Here is a 20,582-nt window from a genome sequence, read left to right as displayed (position 1 = left end):
TAATTGGGCAGCAATTTGGAGTGAAATGCAGGTGAATCAGAATGTTACGAAAAGTTTTCAGCTTTTATCGCAAAGAACCTGATTTCAGGTCTAGCAAGCAAATTCTGAGAACATTCTTGTAAGATTTTAAATCTTAAAATGCACCAGTATTAACAAATACTGGTGTGCTAACGAAAAAACGCAGTGGTAAAACATTTTATTTTTACGGAAACATATAATATCAGGCAGTCAGTGGTATATTTACATGTAGATTCAAACACACATTATTGGCATAGTGAGTGTTCGAGAGGAGTAATATGAAACAACAGTTCCAGTAAAGGTTTATTTGTTGTGTGTTCGCACGTACTCTGTTAACAAAGCGAAACTGCGAAATGTCATTTAGAAATGGAGAACGAAAACTGTAAAAAGTACGTAGATGTTCAAATTATTGCAAGATTAGCTTCTTAAAGTGATTTAGATAACGCTCTATATCACAATAAGCAAGAGGGTAAACGATCCCCAAGTACTTCGTTGAAAAGTGTAATACGTTCCTGATTGCCAGGTATTCGCAAAAAAATAAATAGATAAATAAATAAATAAATGAAATCGAAACGGTTGTTGCTTGTGTTGCTGTGAAGTTGGATGAGTGGAGAACGAGGAATGTTGTGTATGTGATGTGATGACTCCAGGAAGACAGATAGATGCTTTGAATGGCCGTGAAAACTGAAATATGACAGATTCAGTGGGTGACTATATTCAAGGAACAGGTCCACTGTCACATCTGACGAAAAGGGCGCCATCAAAGTTCTGGGCAATTCTACAGATATGGGTACTGATGTGTCAGTAAAATATCCAACAAACATTGGATCGCGTCATTACTTCTTTTCTGAGCGAAGATTTGATCGTTGAAGCGTAGAGACAAGCACTATATGACGGAGCTTAATTTGTGACTATATTGTAGTGGAAATTCATTTTCCTCTCTGCTGGGTACGAGCCTGATCGTAAGTTTGCTTTGTCGGTAATCCGAGAGAACAAGATCGTCGTACGACGGAGACCACAGCCCCAGGCTAGCACAGCTTTGCTAGCAGTGGCGCCATCCTGTTTGCGCGAGTGTCGCGAGCACAGTGGCTGTACTAGTCATGATCAGGTCGAGACTGTCGAGAGATCGACCTCACAGCGAGTATCGCTCGCGAGTAGTAGTTGCCGTGGCGGCGGACAGGTGGCGACACAGGTCCTGCCAGGAGCCATCGGCTGCGCTGTGATAATCCGTGTAGCCGGCCATCACGCATACCCCCGGCCGAGTGCTCACTACGTTCTCTGCTGATCTGTGTCCAAGACTTCCGGCAGGTTTCCTACAGTTTTATATTTTGTACTCTGATGGATGATAAAGAAACTGTTCCTTCGTTTACAGCAGTTAAGAAATGGTCGGCTGAATGCAAGAGTGATTTTTCTACTCTAAGATTATCCACACGTCGACCGTTTCAGAGCAAAATCTAAGCTGAAAACATCTGTAAAGAGCACAATTTGATGTTGGACGGTTGCACATTAAATGCCAATAAAATAGCTATCCAGCAAGCATATCAGAAGAAAGAGTGTGATAGATGTGTTTCACATAAATACGCCTTTATGAAATGTTAATAAGTTACGCATTCTTAAGACTGACGCGAATTATTTACAGAATAAATGAAAGCCTGACAGGATCTGACCTCGCGGAAGATCAGTATGGATTCCGTATAGATGTAAGAACATGCAAGTTAAGACTGATACCGCAACTCATACGAGAAGATAGACAGAGGAAAGACTAGCCTACGTATACAGAATTAGTAGATTTAGCGAATATTTCTTTTTCTTTTGATGTTGACTAGAAAACACTCTTTCAAATTCTGAAAGTAGTGGCGCTAAAATGCAAGGAGAGAAAGGTTGTCCACAATATGTGTGGTGACCAGACAGCGGTTATAAATCCCGAAAGGCGTGAAAGGGAAGCAATAACTGAAAAGGTCGAGACAGAGTAGTAGCCTATCCCCAATGTTATTTAATCTCTCCATTTGAGCAAGTAATAAAGGAAAGCAAGGAGAAATTTTGAAAAGAAAGCTAAGTTCAGAGAGAGGAAAGAAAATGAAATTTGATGTCATTGTAATTCTGTCAGATGCGGCAAAGAACATGCAAGAGCAGCTGAACAAGATAAAAAGGGGTCAAAAGGTGAACGACGACAGAATGAATAGAAGGGTTGGACTTAAGTGGAATTAAATCAAAGGATGCTGAGGAAATTCGATTAGGACATGAGACACTAAATATGGTGGATGAAGTCTGGTATTCCGCCACAAACATAACTCACGATGGATGAAGAAGAGAGTATATAAGATAGAGATTAGCAAAAGAAAGGGGTAGGATTAGTGAAAAAGAAAAAAAAATGATAAGACTAAATTTGAATGTAAGCGTTCGGAAGTCTTTTCTGGAGTCGTTTGTATTGTGAATAGAATTATACGGAATGGAAACATGGACGATGAACTGTTCAGACATAAATAAAATGCTGACGATTAGATGGGTAGGTTGGGCAACTAATGAGAGGTGCAGATCGAATTGGGGAGAAAATAAATGCATGGCAGAAGTTGATTAAAGAAAGGATAGGACACAAACTGAAGCGTACAGGAATCAGAAGGACTGTAATGGAGAGAAGTGTAGGGTTAAAAGTTGTAGCGGGAGACGAAGATTTGACCACACTAACGCAGCTCAAATGGATCCACGGGGCAGATGCTGCACCAAACCAGTCTTCGTAGTGTACGCCGCAACGAGAAAAACAACAACATCGTCAGCAACAAGTAAGTTCTGTGGAAGATGAATCCAGCATCTACTGAAGTAAATTCAGAAACTAATACCGCAGCAACAAATGAAATAGAAGCGGAGGAGGGGAGAGAGCGAAGTCGATTTCATTGGCCGGAAAGTTTATGGTCTGTGCTTTCTGAATGTAAATTCGTTTCCGTTTATTGAATACCTTGTTCAGGGTAAAACAGTAAGTAGCTAATTATTGGCAACAAACTGGATGAAAAAGATATCTGAGAAGATGTCTACAATTAAAAGGAAAACAAAAAAAAAAACTTTTCCTCTGAATACAATAGTTCTTTAGTAAAAACGAAAACCATAACACTTGAGTTGCCGTTTTCCTACGCAGTAGTTTGCCATCACGTCCCATTGCAAGCAACAGCAACAATGCAGTGGGGGTAGATACAATTTCTCGTCGTCGGGATTACTTTTTAGAGAAATTTATTCCGTAACCGGACCTATTCTTTTCTCTCATCATCACTGGTTCTTTACAGGCTCTCGTCGGTTTAAGCAACTGTGGGGAAAAAATTTCTTGTCGTCAATAACCTTTTTTCCTCATCGTATTGAACTTGCAGCAGTTCTTTGACATTGCTACTCCAAGGATGTTATATAGATCATCTACTGCCACCAACTGATTCGCCTGGATAGCCTATCTCTTCAGCAGGCCGCTTGCGGGATTCGGGGAGACACGTAGGCCCCGGATCGAATCCGTCCTTCGGATTTACGACGAAGGCCTGTGTGCTGGCCAGTTTGGATGAGGCTTTTAGTAGGGTTCCCAAATACAGCTAGGTGAATGCTGAGCTGGTAACCACGCCCCTCCGCAGTTACGGGATTCCAAAATATTTCTAATACGATCTCACATGGCTAACAGTAGACGAAGACAGATGGGGTGCACACATTCCTTCACGGGAGGGGAGGAATGATGACAGGAAGAGCATCCGATAGTCCCTACCACTAACATTACCAAATCGAGGATAATTTGCCCACGCCTTGAACATATGGGACGAGTCCAGGAAAAAGAAGAGGAAAAAAAGATCCTTCACTGTCGATATGTTATTCCTCAGTTTTGACTTTTCTTCTTCTTCTTCTTAACTGTCGCTTAGCGTTGGGAGACCATATCGTTCTGCACTTTCCTCCACAAATCGTTTACATTACTGGTTTCCGCGGCCCATTCTCCTTTCCTCCGGTCCATTGCCTCCGTATCCCCGCTGATATCATCCTTATACCTTACCTGTGGTCTTCCTCGGCCCTTTACGCCTCCCACATATTCCGAGAATGCTACTCGGGGTAGTCTTCCCTCTTCCATCCTAATTAGGAGTCTTCTTTCCTCCATCTTTCGACAATATCAGCTGGTGCTTACGGACCTGCAAATTCCTGGTTTTTTAATGTCCTTCATTTATATGTCTAGATGTTCCTATTGGGGCCAAATATATTCCCTAATATCTTTTTCATGAAGACTAGCAGTTTTAGTTCACTATTTTTCCTTTATGTAAATGTTTCAGAGCCACGCAGAGTTCCACACATAAAGTTCTGTTCTTAATGGATTTAAATTGTTTCACTGCTTTTATTACTGACTTACGTACATAAGAATTCATGGCGCTCGCCACAGTCTCCATACAGGATATTCCCACTGCTTATTTTGATTAATCACCTAATCTCATGGAGGGCTACAACATACAGCTGAATTTTGGCTTATACAAATTTTATCACTGGTTACAGTCCTTGCCTGAAGGGTAAGTAACAAGAAATAGCTAAGAATGTATAACTTGGTCTACACAATCCCTATCTCTGATTAAAACTGCTTTAACAGCTGCTAAATTGTTTCGCTGCTCATTTAAGTTTATGTATAACCAATTCTAGAGACGAGTTTATTAATAGTCTTTAACTGTTTCCTTTTAGTGTATTTTTAACTGGTTGAACACCTTCTTTCACACATTGTATGTAGTGAATATCTTGAGAATGAATTTTGTTGTATTCTTCACAGGCGGAGTTGTAAATCTACCGCAGGCTACTGTAGATAACCATAAATAAGCGTAGATATTTGACATTTTAATGTTCGGATAATAAGTTGCCGTCTCTTTAATCTAAGAATAGATGACCAATGCAGCTAGCCGCTATCTCTGTGTAATGTCTGTACAGACGTGTATCTGTTGCCTTTAAGATCCCTTCACCTTCACACATAAATCTATACAGTAAAGTAAGGCCTGCGACGGGTCCGGCTCTTATCGCGCAGTTTCCTTTCCCTGAAAGAAAATCCACCTACCTCGTTTCTTAGGTAGTTGCTGCACTCGCCTCTCCTGATAGCAGCTACTGGAAAAATTGCAGAAAAGCAGTGTTGAAGAAACTGCAATTTAATAGCCGCTCACCGGAGGCCGCGATACATGTTTGCTGAAATACAATCTATGAGCAATCTTCCTAAATAAATTGAGTTATTGGAATGGTAGTAATTGTTTACTCAAACGAGAACGCGAAGTTGGTAATTCTATTTAAGCTCTTTATTGTCTTTAAGCCTGATCATCAGCCCGCTAATCTACGTTTGAAGAAAGTTCAGTTCACAATTCTATCCACACTCAAACCCCGCCAGAATTAGCTTTCAAAGTTACGGAATTTACTTAACTGCAACACAGACGATTTTCTAACATACACGTTTGCAGTCGATGTTCAATAATAGTTCGTTTTTTAACGTTAATGCTCGCCATAAGCACTTAGTAAAAGTTTACGAAGTACCGCCACGCTTTTAATTATTAAAGTTACTCGCGTCTTTCGCGGAACGAAAAGTCACAACTCGCTCAAACTCACACTACGCGTTACTGGACTCTTCCAGTCTCAAATCGCACAGTACCGAACCGATGAAGCCGTTTTATGACTTCATTTTACACATTATTCGCGAGGACACATCAAGCATGTCTCTTCTCGATCACAGTTCCTTCGCGACTCCTCATCCACTCGCGACTCACTCTCCTAGTCTGCTAACCGTCCTCGCATCTCATTGGCTCACACATCACACGGCCAATCAGAATTAACTCTTTGGGTGCGCCTCGCGCCAAAATCTAGCACGCACCAGTCATGACTTCTGAATCATTTACGTCATGATTTCTTGTTACACAAAATTTACTGTATAATTTAACAAACCGAAAGGAAAACTAGACTTTACTTTATTTCCAGAAATTATTTAAATACTCGCGAACGTTCTGGCTGCTTGTACAATACCATACACTCTTGGACATCCGACATTCACTAAGATGGGGAACCACTGGCGACTCTGTTCCCACGGTTACATCGTCTGAACACTTGCGAGTTCCAACCTAGATTTTATACACTTGCAAAGAATGGCGAATGTCCCTCTTTCATTCACTCAGGCACACTCATTCACTCTCACCTACTCATATAAAATAACTGTTCACAAAAATTCAAAACATTTATGGTTTTAACAAAGTTATAGGTGAATTTCTAAAAGTAAAATTCTCAAAATAAATACAAAAGCACGGAAGGTGATTTTGTTTCATAGTTGGATGGTCACTGAAGGTGATCTATACATAATGGTATTTATTTAGACTCGAAAATTGTAGAAATTTGCGTTTTCTGTAAGATTTTTCTAATTTCCAAAATATGCAGGTTTCAAAGCTCAAATTTGGATGACTTATTTTTATTCATAACAGAAACTAGTATATTAACTTTTAATTTCCTCAGGTTCCTCAGTTAGAAGTTATTAAAGATGAAAGTTCCACGTTATACACGCGGCTAGTTAGCGCACAGGTCTTACATTCTCACGGTACAGACATGCCATATGGTCGTGACGTCAGACGAACGGACACCGGTAATCTGCCCGCTACAGCACATATGCTAATCTGATGGCTACTTTACAGTCTGTCTACATTTCACAGTAAATATTTGATAGAAAACTGTGCGCTCGCACTAGTTGCGACGCCACAGGCCCTTCCAGTTCTCGGCTGATCCGTGACAAGACAGGCGAAAAATTAGACTAATGGAGGATTATTAGTATTATCTCTATTTTCATTCCCTCTCTCTCTTTCTCTCCTTTATCTATGTATAGTTTTTAATATAAGATTTCATTACGTGGTATGGTGATAAAAGGAATCAGCCAAATAGAATCTTTGGTGGAGTCATTCGTCTTGGTAATCAGCGGCTGGCTTGCTGTAAGAGATCTTTACATTTATTATTACTTTCAAACACTGCAGTCAGTCGGGAGAATCAATCGTTTGGACAATTTGTTCGTTTTACGAAAGATTGCGAATTCCAGATGTGTATGAAGCCTTTTTGGACGATTTAACACAGACTCAGTGATTGCAGGCTCTCTTCGACACAGCTGAAACTTCCCCACTAATTACAGGGCCAACGTGATCAACAAATGATTAAAAAAACTCATTCGTTCATTCACTCCAGAATAAAAAAGTCACAAACCTTATTTATGGAGGAAATCGTGTATTAAATCCATCTCCATTACATGTCCAGAGCTCCGGTGATTTCAAGCCTTTATTATTTTCCTTTTACACTCTCTTTCTCTTCAAAACAAACCGCTAGCGGCACAAATGTTAATTGCCTCACTTTAGCGAGAAGAAAAGCAGAATATGTATCTCTCAGAAACATGTCAATTCCTCAACAGATATTCCAGAAGCTGTCCTAGTTACCACTCTAACAACCATGGAGAATGCATACATGCATCTCTTTTATTTCAAAGAATAAATGCACTAGAAAATACTTTGGCGTCGATGAGCTGTCGCCGCATATATTACGAGAAAATCAGATCAGATAATTTTTTCAAAGTGAATGAATGTGGATGGTTTGATTGAAAATGATTAATTGGTGCGTGGTAGAGGGTATTTGCTGTGGGGACATTACAACTAGATTAACGATGTTTGTGCATGTAAAATGTACTTGTATTAAAACTAATTGTTTCGGTTGTGTAAAAGCACTGAAGTTACGCGATCAAATAATTTAGCTTTGGTCAGTTAAGTTTATACCGGCATTACCTGTACTTTGGGTGTGTTGCATACCTATCGGGCGTTACCCGACAATGATCGCTTTCTTTACATATGCGATCGGTGTCTAAGTAGATTCCTCTAAAAACCAAAAGCGGTGAACCGTCTAGACACTTAGTGAGGATATGTAAAGGGATGTGGTATTGTTCTTGTACGAAGAACTTCAGATCACAATAGGGTAAAGAGCCACCCTCAGTGCCGACAGTAGGAAAGTAACACTGAGGTGTATAAAGAGCTGGGCAACCTACGGAACAATTTTGTTCTACGTAGTTATTCCCCTTTAATTCAGGTTTTATTCGGAAGTTGTTGATTTGTAATGTGAAACACTGTCATGCCGTAGTAAAAATAAACAAACGGATTTGTCATATAGCGCTCGAAAACTCAATTTCTTCAACAAAAAGTAAAATAAAATGCACCAAAACAAAAATATATCAAACATCGGTTCAGTACTTCGTCGAACTTATATAAAACATGTTTCGGTTATTAATAAAGAACTTTCGCATTTATCAGTGATACCAGGAAACTCTTGCATATCATCATGATGAACAATGTTCTACTGACTACAAATTAACGATGTTTGTGCATGTAGCCCGCATCTCGTGGTCGTGCGGTAGCGTTCTCGCTTCCCACGCCCGGGTTCCCGGGTTCGATTCCCGGCGGGGTCAGGGATTTTCTCTGCCTCGTCATGGCTGGGTGTTGTGTGATGTCCTTAGGTTAGTTACGTGTAAGTAGTTCTAAGTTCTAGGGGACTGATGACCATAGATGTTAAGTCCCATAATGCTCAGAGCCATTTGAACCATTTTTTTGAACTATTTTTTTGTGCATGTAAAATGTACTTCCATTAAAACTAATTGTTTCGGTTGTGTAAAAGCACTGAAGTTAAGCGATCAAATAATTTTTATTACTTATACAATGCAATTTATATTCTGCTAGGATATAAAATACACAATGGACTAACACTGAATAATGTGCGGCTCTAATTATGTGCAAAACAAACAAACAAAAAGAAAGAAACGAAAAAACAAAGAGAAAACATTGGCTCCCATTTTTTTCTCTTAAACATTCGTTTATGTGTCTTTCCCTACCAATTCCACAAACACTAACGGTTATCCTACGGTATACTACGTCATCTGCTTAGTGTATCAAATCTACCGAACTGTAGTTTTGCTCGAATATAACTCCATTCACAAGTAACCACACACAATACAGGCTATACATCAAGACATCAAGTTCGGGACCATTTTCAATTATTTATTGCACAAGAACTAAAAATTGTACAGATGTTATACATATTGCATTTTGAAGAGAAACTCTGAAAGTATTTTTTTTACAAATATTCGATATGTGAATCATGAGTGACCCGGCAGACGTCAATGCGGTAATCGAATTCTTGCCATACCTGTCCCAGCATGGCATCGTCGACTGTTGCAGTCGCTTCCCGTATTCTCTCCCGGAGCTCTGCTACATCATGTGGTAGAGGCGGTACATACACCAGATCTTTAACGTGTCCCACAGAAAAAAGTCACAGGGAGTGAGATCTGGCAATCGGGCAGGCCATTTCATGAAACAGCTGTCCCGCTCTGTAGCACGGCCGATCCATCGATGCGGCAGCTCCGCGTTCAGGTACGCACGAACTTCGTGATAGAAATGGGGTGGAGCAGATCCTGCTGAAAGATGAACGGAGAGTCCGATTGCATTTGAGGCATCAGCCATTGTTGCAGTATGTCCAAGTAGGAATATCCAGTGAAAGTGCTCTCGAAGAAGAGTGGCCTGTACAGCTTTCGACGTGACAAGCAACCCGTCGTAACGAATTTGTTGTGCCAGTGGTAAATGACCTTCCTTGTTGGCGGCTTATTACCGCACTTGGTTCTAAGCATCCGTTGAACAGCTGTAGCACACTTGTTTTTGTCGAACTGTTTCAAATGGCTCTGAGCACTATGGGACTTACTGAGAACTTAGAACTACTTAAACCTAACTGACCTAAGGACATCACACACATCCATGCCCGAGGCAGGCTTCGAACCTGTGACCGTAGCGGTCGCGTACTTCCAGACTGAAGATTCTAGAGCCGTTCGGCCACACCGGCCGACTTTGTCCAACTCCAACACACAGAACGCTCGCTCCGCACCTGAACTTCCAATGTGTGCGACTAGCGCTGACTATCGGCAAATTACCAAACTACCCTGTGGCGGTATACATGAAAAAAAAAAATACATTTAGGGTTTCTCTTCAAAATTCCATCTGTACAATGTTTGGTTCTTGTGCAATAAATAATTGAAAGTGTTCCCGGACTTCATGTACACCCTGTATATAATAACTTTCTGCCGTAATAAAATCTGTTACTTTCAATACCGTGAACAGTTTGGCAGATAAAACACGTTTTATAATCCTGCAGGTGACCGTAGACTAACTGATTTATAATCTAAAAAATTCGTTTGTGTAATAGAATACATTTACTTTTTCTTTAACAATGTTCAATAATTAAACATCAGCGAGGCAGAAAAGTGCGGCAGCGTCTTCTCCTGTGGGCTGGCCGCTGTTTGCTAGGCTTTGCATGACCAGCGCTAATCACACCCGTTAGAGAGGAAGTATGCAGCTGTGACCTCTTCTGCTGTCGCTCGGTGCTATGAAACATGTAAAATAAACACACTTGTGTAGTTTCAATCACTAATTAACTCTTGTACATCAAAAGCACCACTTAAAAGTAACAAAAACTCATCTAAAGTCACTCAGCTCTCCAGGAACGTTGTGTCCCGAAGGTTTGGACATTGCATCACGAATTTTTAAAAGATCCAACACATTCACCAGATTTGCACCCTCTGACTACCAGCTGTTCACGCATATACAGGAATTTGTTGCTGTCCAATGAAGAGTTGCGGCAGATGCAAATGGATATCTCGCAGAATTGAAAGAATTACACCTCAGCGAAGCAATCTACTCGTTAGAAAAGTGTTGGGTAGAGCGCGTTGAGATAAAAACAGTCCTTTGCCGTCAGGCCATGGTACTGCTCTCATACGAAGGAACTTCAGAACACGGTAAGGCAAAGCCCCCCCCCCCCCCCCACCCACCCCCACCCTACTGCCAACGGTACGAAGTGACACTGCAATTTCAGGGCGATTGTTACTGTGCTTGTTACGCATCATAGTCGTCGTCCTGGAACAGATAACAAAGGCATCGAACGCAAATGAATGATTTCCGCACCACACAAGAATGTTGGGCGCGTACCGCACAAACTGCGAACCTCTGGTAAAACGGAACGCTGGTCCAAAATGAACTGATATACCAGTAATAATGGCGATTACTGTTAATGGTGTAGCCTAGCGGTTAGAGTGATTGATTAACAACTTGAGGGCCCCGTACCACACACTAAATACTACACTTCAATCTAGATCAGGGATGTCCAACCCTCGTCCGCGGCGGCCCAAGATTCTTTTTTTATTTTCCCCTCAGCGGTTGTTGTTAATGTTAAGCATAGAATGTGCGGCCAAAAATGGTAGTCTTCTTCCTGTGACTCGGACACCCTGGCTTTTTACATCGGATATACATGTCGCACGTCGCTGTCAGGACTGAAGTGTGGCACTTATAGGAAGATGGTTAAGGGGTCGATCGGGCCCGCGACTTATTAACCAATACGCTACCATCTCCGCAACTCCATCAACAGTAAGTACAGCCATTACTAGTATATCATTACATTTTGGCCCAGTGTTCCATCGTACGAGCCGGCCGGTGTGTCCGAGCGGTTCTAGGCGCATCAGTCTGGAACCGCGCTACCGCTATGGTCGCAGGTACGAATCCTGCCTCGGGCATGGGTATGTGTGATGTCCTTAGATTTAAGTAGTTCTACGTTCTAGCGGACTGATGACCTCAGATGTTCAATCCCATAGTGATCAGAGCCATTTGAACCATTTGAACCATCGTGCGAGAGGTTCACAGTTTGTGTGAAATTCTGAAAAATTAACATTAATCAAAGAGATGGGGATGCAGAAGTAGCTGGCGAAACTACTGCTTTAAAATTATTGAAATTGTATCCATAGATCCGAACGATATTGCACAGGAATGGCCACTAGAATCATATTCGGAAAGGCGATGGTTCAAATCCCCTTGGCACTCATCCGGAGTTCGGTTTTCCGTGATTTCTCTCAGTCCTTAAGGTAAGACTAACCTCTCATATCGGAATCTAGTGGAGAACTGCCAAAGGGGGTGTGACCAAGAGAAGAACATTGAAAAATCAATAAAGGGTAACAACATTTTACGAATCATAGCGAGGACTGTTGGAAGTCTGGGAAGCTAGAAAATCAGAAAAAGAAAATGCACAGGATGAGAGTATATGAAATAGAGATCAGTGAAGCTAATGGAAGGAATATAACGATATCTGGTCAGACGGGAATGGGGTAACAGCATTGGCATTAGGATGTGCTACAACGGGAGTAGGTTTCATTCTGGACAGGAAGGTACGTCAGAGGGTGAGTGTATGTGAAGAGTTCAGAGATAGGATTGCTCTAATTTTGAATTTAAAAGAGAATTGAACAGCAGTACAGAAACTAAAGGGAGATGTAAACCCAACAATCGTCAGGGGCTGGATCGCTATTGTAGGGAAAGGGACAAAAGTCGGAGTTACCGGAGAATACTGCCTCAGCCACAGATATGAGACAGGAAAACAACTACGTCAGTTCTTAAATGAATTTCCGCCAGTACTAGCAAATACTCTGTTCAAGAATCACAAATGGAGGAGGTATACCTGGAAACGGCCAGGAGACATAGGAAGACATCCGCTACATGACGTCATAGCATTACATACTCTGAAATGATACACTATAGAGCCAAAATATTGTTATCATAGTCCACTGCGAGATTCAGTGCCATTTCATGGAGTTACAGACACGTGACTCAGTAACTAAAGTACGTCAGCGGAGGAGAGACGATTGGGGAATTATTCTAGCGAAGATATTGTCCAAAATAGCGGAAATTCACTGTCGTAACAGACCCGGACAAAGGACGTTTTGCTATGGTCCGGCGCCTGGGTAAGGGCGTCTCGGAAACGGCGAAGATGGTCGGCCGTTGGCATGCTGTTGTTGTGTGCGACTATGGAAAGTCGCAGAGAAACCACAAATAGGCGACAACGTGTTGGACTTTTACGTCCCATCACAGAACATGGATGTCGGAGGCTTGCTCACATTGTAAAGTACGAAAGATGGCGATCTGTTGCAGGTCTGAGAACTGAGTACAAATCTGGTGCAGGCACACTGTTCGGAGCATTGTGGAACATGTGGCTATATAGCAGAAGACCAACACGTGTTCCCATGTTGACCAAACATCGTCAGTTACGACTGAAATGGGGACGGGATCGTGGTGACTGGGCTTTGAATCAGTGGACACGTATCGTCAGGTCAGATGAATCACCAATTTTTGTACACCACGGGGATGGACTTGCCCGACTACGCCACCATCATCTGGACGAACAGCTGTTGGAATCACGCAACTCGCCATGGACGAAGGCCGGTGGCGGAAGAGTTAAGGCCTGAAGGACAATTATCTGGGCTTCTATTGCTCTGCCGGTAATCGGCTGTGGATTACGCCATTATTATTGCGGACCCCTTGCATCCCCTCACACCTGACGTCTTTTCCGACGAGGATGGCATATTCTAGCGGGATAATTGTTCTTGTCATACGGCTAGGACCGTGCTACAGTGGTTTGAGAAGCCTGCTAATGATCTCAAGTTAATGTCTTGGCCATTACTTTACCTGATCTATACCCATGGAAAACATTTTGGACGCTGTTTGGTGCCAGCTTCGCGCCCGTAATATACGGGAATTGCGTGACCTGTGCGCATACTTTTGTACTACATTGCCTCGAACTTTACGGACACTGTCTACATCTACATATACAAGGGTACACTGCAAATCGCACTTAAGTGCCTGGCAGAGGGTTCATCGAACCACCTTCGTAACAATTCTCTATTATTCCAATCTCGAACAGCCCACGGAAAAAATCAACACTGTATCTTTCGTGCGACTTCGCTTTCTCTTATTTTATAATGATGATCGTTTCTCCCTATGTAAGTCGGCGTCAAAAAACATTTTCGCATTCGGAGGAGGAAGTTGGTGATTGAAATTTTCATGAGAAGATTACGTCTCAATGAAAAAGGCCTTTGTTTTAATGATGTCCACCCCAAATTCTCTATTATCTCAGTGATACTCTCTCCCCTATTTCGCGATAATACAAAACTTTCTGCTCTTCTTTGAAATTTCTCGATGTACTCCGTTAATTCTATCTGGTACGGATCTTCGACCGCGCAGCTGTACTCCAAAAGAGGACGGACAAGCTTTGTGTAGGAAGTCTCGTTGGTAGATCTGTTATATTTTTTAAGTGTTCTGCCAATAAATCACAGTCTCTGATCTGCCTTCCCCACAACATTTTCTATGTGTTCTTTCCAGTTGTCCGCCGCTTGTGGTTTCACGGTAGCCTTCTTGCTTCCCGAGCACTGGGTCCCGGGTTAGATTCCCAGCGGTGTCAGGGATTTTCTCCTTCCTCGAGATGACTGGGTGTTTTTGTGTCGTCTTCATCCCCATTACGGTCGGAGGAACGCAATGGCCTAGTACGGCGGTGCGGGTCTCTCGCATCGTTCCCCGACGCCATGTGAAGGAGTATGGGACTTCATTATCATCTTTCCAATTTAATGTGTTCGTAATTGTAATTCCCAGGTATTTATTTGAAATACCTAGGAATTTCAATACAGACACTGCACTAAGGTATTTCATATTACAGCCGAGGCAATCTGATTAGAAAACTAAATATGTCTCTTCCTATGGGAGGGGGGGGGGGGGGGGGGGAGGGGGAATCGTATCATTGTGCGATCACTATAGGAAGCAGACACTGGAACATTGGAAGTTTTGGTGTGTCCGTGAAGCATGCTCGTGTAAAACGGAAAATCCGAGTTCGAGTCCTAGTTTCCATTTCTGCCCAGTACATTGCCTACCTGAGGCGGTACCATATTCGCAGTTTTACGAATACATTCCATGGTATAATGAATGTACCGCTAAAACTTTGGAGGATACCTCAAAGCTCTCTGGAAGAATGCTTGGGAAGCACGACAATCTCTCCTAATCTTTCATCTCGAAATTGTTAAGTAAAATGATTTAAGACCCATGAAACAATACAGTTAATGAGGCAACACTTCTTGCATAGCATATCACACAATTCGTGAGCTGCTCGAAAGCGGATAGCATAAACGCAAAATGCGAGACTTACTCGAAAATTCAGTAAGCCTGCTCGGTCAAAACTGTACCAGATGCTTCTCTTCACATGACCGGTCAGTACACCTCTCTTACACCGTACTCTCAAAACTTCGCTCCTCTCCTGTCCATAAAAGCACTATATGGAAGGGAGGACTCCTACCTTTGACCACAGCGATCAGCGAGAGTTTCTCTAAATTCACTTAAATGCAGGGGAACACTGCCGAACATTCCCACGCCTATCTTGCTACGCAAGGAGTCGGTACTGGCTGATAGCAGTGTGCCATTCGCTGGACGTCTCCTTCATGCCATGGTGCAGAGGCGAGCTGACTTATTTGATTGGACGACTACGTCTGGAATGAAAGACACCTAATTCTCTCACGGTGCACTTCATAGCTGCGGCGGCGCGTTCTTACCTCTGCCTACAAGCCGGTGCCTTAAGCCACGCTCAATGATTATCTAGTGACTCGCGGTGTCTTAGCACAGGCCATAAAGGCGAACGCTGCCTGTACCGATAAAGCACACGGCTGGCCTAGCCTCGCCGACTTCCGCAAACAGCTATCCCTCCTGAAGTTACCCCCCGTCTACACAGAGAGACCATGGAAGCGGCAACTAAGAGCAGAAACGCATACTGGATATGCTCAAATCTGTCAAGACAATATGAAGATTTATTTAAGAATTAATAAGCCGAACACTGTCCTCTAGCATAGTTAACGAAAATAAAGAAATGGAAAATAATCAAACATATAATCAAACATAGCATAGTGATACGAGATTGCAACATTACAAATGGTTTTATCACCTAGAACGTTAGAGAAATGATTTAGACATTTACCTAACGGCCAAAGAAAACCTCCCGATAACCTTGGAGAGAGCCAGTGAACAGGAATTTTTTTAAAATTTTTTCTAGGACACTGTGGCGTTAATTTTAACAACATTGTTGCAACATAAATTACTTCAAGTATTATGCCACCGATATAATGCGGACGTAATTGCAGAACACCTATAGCAGGGATCAGCAAGTAATTTTAGATGGGGTCCAGATACTTTTGAAAATTTTTATCGAGGTCCACAATAAATATTCCTTACTAATTCTTTGCCGGCCGCGGTGGCAGAGCGGTTCTAGGCGCTACAGTCTGGAACCGCGCGACCGCTACGGTCGCAGGTTCGAATCCTGCCTAGGGCAGGGATGTGTGTTAGTTTAGGTTTAAGTAGTTCTAAGTTCTAGGGGACTGATGGCCTCAGAAGTTAAGTTCCATAGTGCTCAGAGCCATTTGAACTAATTCTTTATTTTAATTTTTACTCACTAAATACTATGAAATACAATAGATAGGGACATTTCTACTCAAAAATGCAGAAAGAATCGTGTATGTTTTTTATTTTTGTTTTCACCCATAAAAATATGAAATACAATACATGGCATATTTATATCGAAAAATCCAGAAAAAGACATATGTTGAGTGCTACTTTTTATTGTAATTTTCACTCACAAAATATGAAATGCAATAGATAGGCGTATTTGTATTAAAAAATCTATGGGAGAAATTACATTTGCGGTCTTGAGCTAGTTTCTTAAAGTTAGGTTTACGTGGAGGCAGCTGGTGCTAACTGTGCCTTCATGGCGGGCGACCGTTAATGGCTGGTTTGGGAGAAGGATCCAGACAGCGAGGTCATCGGTCCCATCGCATTAGGGAAGGAAGTCGGGCGTGCCCTGTCAAAGAAACCAACCCGGCATTTGCCTGACGCGATTTAGGGAAATCACGGAAAACCTAAATCAGCATGGCCGGGCGTGGTTTTCAACCGTCGTCCTCCCGAAGGCGAGTCCAATGTGCTAACCACTGCGCCACCACGTTCGGTGCCACCGTTAATCTTGAGCAACACTTGTTCTTCAAAAAACTTATTTTTGCAAATGAAATTTCACAAACATATATGGCGCCAAACATAGTAGCCAGATATGTGGCTATTTTTTTGCAATTTCTACATTTTTCTGGCTCATGTTTACTCCAAACTTCTTCAGAACGTGCGATTTTATACGTTTGCAAAAAAAGTCTTCCTGCTGATCTACTACCTCCGCCTGGAGCAGAGGCTTTGAAGGGTACAACAACTTCGAAGCCTCACCCGTTTATTCTGTCGCTGGAGAAACTTCAAAAGGCGAACAGGAAAGGCTCTTTGTGTCTCATTCGAACACCGATCACGGCACAGACCGCACGGGTCCCTTACTGACCGAGACACACAGTTCGCAAAGAAAGTAGCTTAGACTACCCAAGTCGAGCGACCAAAGACTGTATTCACCTCAGACATCGATTAGCTGGCGCAGATGAACTTAGCACAAGTGCTCGCGAGTTAACAGACACCGAAAATACGGAAGCTGAAAGCCGACCTATGTTACAGACAATTTTTAATGTGTAATGGAAATTACGGTTTTACCTCATTTTCAAAAAACGGCGTAAGTACATTTCAGACAATGTTGCTGTAGGTAAACTTATGATAATTTCTTCCTTTCAGAAGTGAATGGCCCACACTAAGCGTCATTCTGGCTTGTAAGCTGACGCTGGCGGAAAACTGACGATGCGAACGGCAGGGAAGCTAGCGAGGTGGCGCTAACTGGTAAGCGACTCTGCAGTAGCACCACTTTCCACAGGGCGTTGCGACAGCATCTGAGGGTTACAGACATTTGTTGTGCTTCGCCCCCAGTCACATGAGCTGTGAGAGGTTGTCTTTTATAGTAATGCGGACCTCCTACTAATTACTGCCTCCGTAGTCTAGTTAGTAACGTCACTGCTTGCCCCACTGCTTTACGCACTGAGTACTATACCGCTGACCGTGTTGTCTTTTGTTTCCTTGGTTATATTTAAAACGGGATCCATTCAGCCTCTAGAGATCAAACGAGATGCTGCCTTGATGAAATAAACAGCGACAGTGGCTGGCAAGACCCCTAGACGGAGACAAGTCGGAGGGCGTGCACCAGAACGTGTGCCACCTTTTGGATCCTATTGATCAGTCGCATAAGACACTCTGTGCGGCCGTATTGACGTTAGGGACGCATCTACTTAGGCTCTCTGTGCATAGGAGATGTCATCAGAAAAGAGCAGCGTGCACCCACTAGTCCAAGATGTTTCAAATTGACCTTTTGGTAAGTGTTCATTCAAATGCGCATTAAGGCTTACCGTTTTTGGAACCGATAGTCTATAGTTAGTACATCGGAGGAATATATGATCTTATTTAATTGTGATCCATAATATAATATGTTATATACATTTTATAGTTTTTATACAGAACCTGCGCAGTAGAAGTTACATACTTGTTTCTTGTTTATGATGGAGTTCTGGATTCAGTGGCGACATCTGGAACTTGGTCTATCTTCCAGTAGCCACTATTCAACTCATTTAATACTGTTGTCAGTATATTTCGACGGAGTCAGTCATTCTCTGAGTGCTCACTACACTACGGCTTCTGTGCAATCTGAGGCGTAGACGTCATTTCAAGTATCAAAGATAAGTATAATATTGCATGAACGCTCAGAATCTCGAAATTTAGTTTTCAGCAAGCCTTAATGCGGAATGAAATAAGTATTTTTTTATTTATTTTTATTCAAACGGGTCTTTCTGTTAGCAGAAGGTCACATGGTGGTTTTAAAAAAATCGGGACAATAAAACACGAAACCATGAAATTCCAGAACGAGAAAAACAGAAAAAACACAAAATAATAAAGATAAAAGTAATGATAACTATATGTTAAAGATCTTCTAAGTTGTGAACCTCACACAGTCGAATTCACATTTGAAAAACCTGAGCCAGATCCACAATCAGAGCCCAAAAAATAGAAGGATTTAACGAAGCAGTACTTGAGCTTAAAAACGGTAACGCTTCAGGGGAAGACGAGATGATAGAATAAATGTGGAAAATGGGTGGTAAAAGCTTCAGGCAGAAAATTCATGAAGTTCATAGAGATATTATGCTGGAGGAAACAATCCCTAAGGAATGGCAGTGTGCCCTGATCCACTCATTGCACAAGAAAGGGGATAAAATTAATATAAATAACTAAAGAGGGATTTCATTGCTGTCAGTTACTTACAAAATTGTTTCAAAAATCATACTTAGAAAGCTTGAAGCACACACGAACCATTTAACTGTCGAATATTAAGCAGGCTGAAGGAAAAACAGATCCTGTGTGGAACAAATTCTCAATTTCATCACGGTGTTCATGTTGGATAATTAACTAAAGGCAGAGAAAAGGAAGAAATGAAAACACCCAGAAAAATTTTTGATCGTGTTTGTGTTGCGGAAATCTGAATAAGTCTGAAATCTAACGAATTGTATCAAAATTTGGAAAAAGTCTCGGACATTTACAGGAAAAGAAGGTTGAAATTTTATGGCCACATTCTCAGACCGAACGATAACATAATGAGCAAAAAATTCTCTACCATCCTCTCAGTCAAAGTTAAAAACTGAATACAAGGAATTGGAAGAGATCTTCAGGAAATTGGCATTACTTACAAAATTCTACAGGATAAAGCTACAATGAAAGGTTTAATTCACAAGCATCACTTCAAAGCTAAACTGTTACATCTAAGAGAACACGGCCACAAGAAGGTAAGGAAAACCACAGTGATAAGATGAAAGGAATTGAAAAGACGAAGTAAGAAAGTACGTCAGACAAATAAGTTCAATCGCGCTCCATTTCTGGGCATAGCGATGTAAAAAATTATGATATCAGTAATCATTTATTATTATTAATACTCGCCGGCCGCGGTGGTCGCGCGGTTCTAGCGCTGCAGTCCGGAACCGCGGGACTGCTACGGTCGCAGGTTCGAATCCTGCCTCGGGGATGGATGTGTGTGAGGTCCTTAGGTTAGTTTGGTTTAAATAGTTCTAAGTTCTAGGGGACTGATGACCTAAGATGTTAAGTCCCATAGTGTTCAGAGCCATTTGAACCATTTTTTATTAATACTCGCAATTGTTTACTATAACAACTGTATAACTGTAGATTGTTTGCTAGTGTGCAGTGCATTTAGTTCAATGTTCAGTGCTTACACGGCAGCTTATACTTGTTGTTTTGTCCATAAGACACGAGGATTTTATTTTATGGTTTTTAGATAGAAATTTTAGTAGCGTGGCTTTAGGTCGCCCACAGTGAATCACTGTCACTAAAGACCTCGATGTCGATGGGGCCTTAAATGCTAATCTTCCTTCCTTCCTTCTCATAGCACATCAAACGTGCATCTGCATCTACATACACACTCCACAATCCACCATACGGTGCGTGGCGAAGGGTACCTCGTACCACAACTAGCGTCTTCTCTCCCTGTTCCACTTCAAAACAGAACGAGGGAAAAATGACTGCCTATACGCCTCTGTACGAGCCTAATCTCTCTTATCTTACCTTTGTGGTCTTTCCGCAAATATAAGTTAGCGGCAGTAAAATTGTACTGCAGTCAGCCTCAAATGCTGGTTCTCTAAATTTCCTCAGTAGCGATTCACGAAAAGAGCGCCTCCTTTCCTCCAGAGTCTCCCATCCGAGTTCCTGAAGCATATCCGTAACACTCGCGTG

The sequence above is a fragment of the Schistocerca gregaria genome, chromosome 3, assembly GCF_023897955.1.
Source record: "Schistocerca gregaria isolate iqSchGreg1 chromosome 3, iqSchGreg1.2, whole genome shotgun sequence".
Classification (NCBI taxonomy): domain Eukaryota; kingdom Metazoa; phylum Arthropoda; class Insecta; order Orthoptera; family Acrididae; genus Schistocerca; species Schistocerca gregaria.
Note: the sequence above shows the minus strand (reverse complement) of the source record.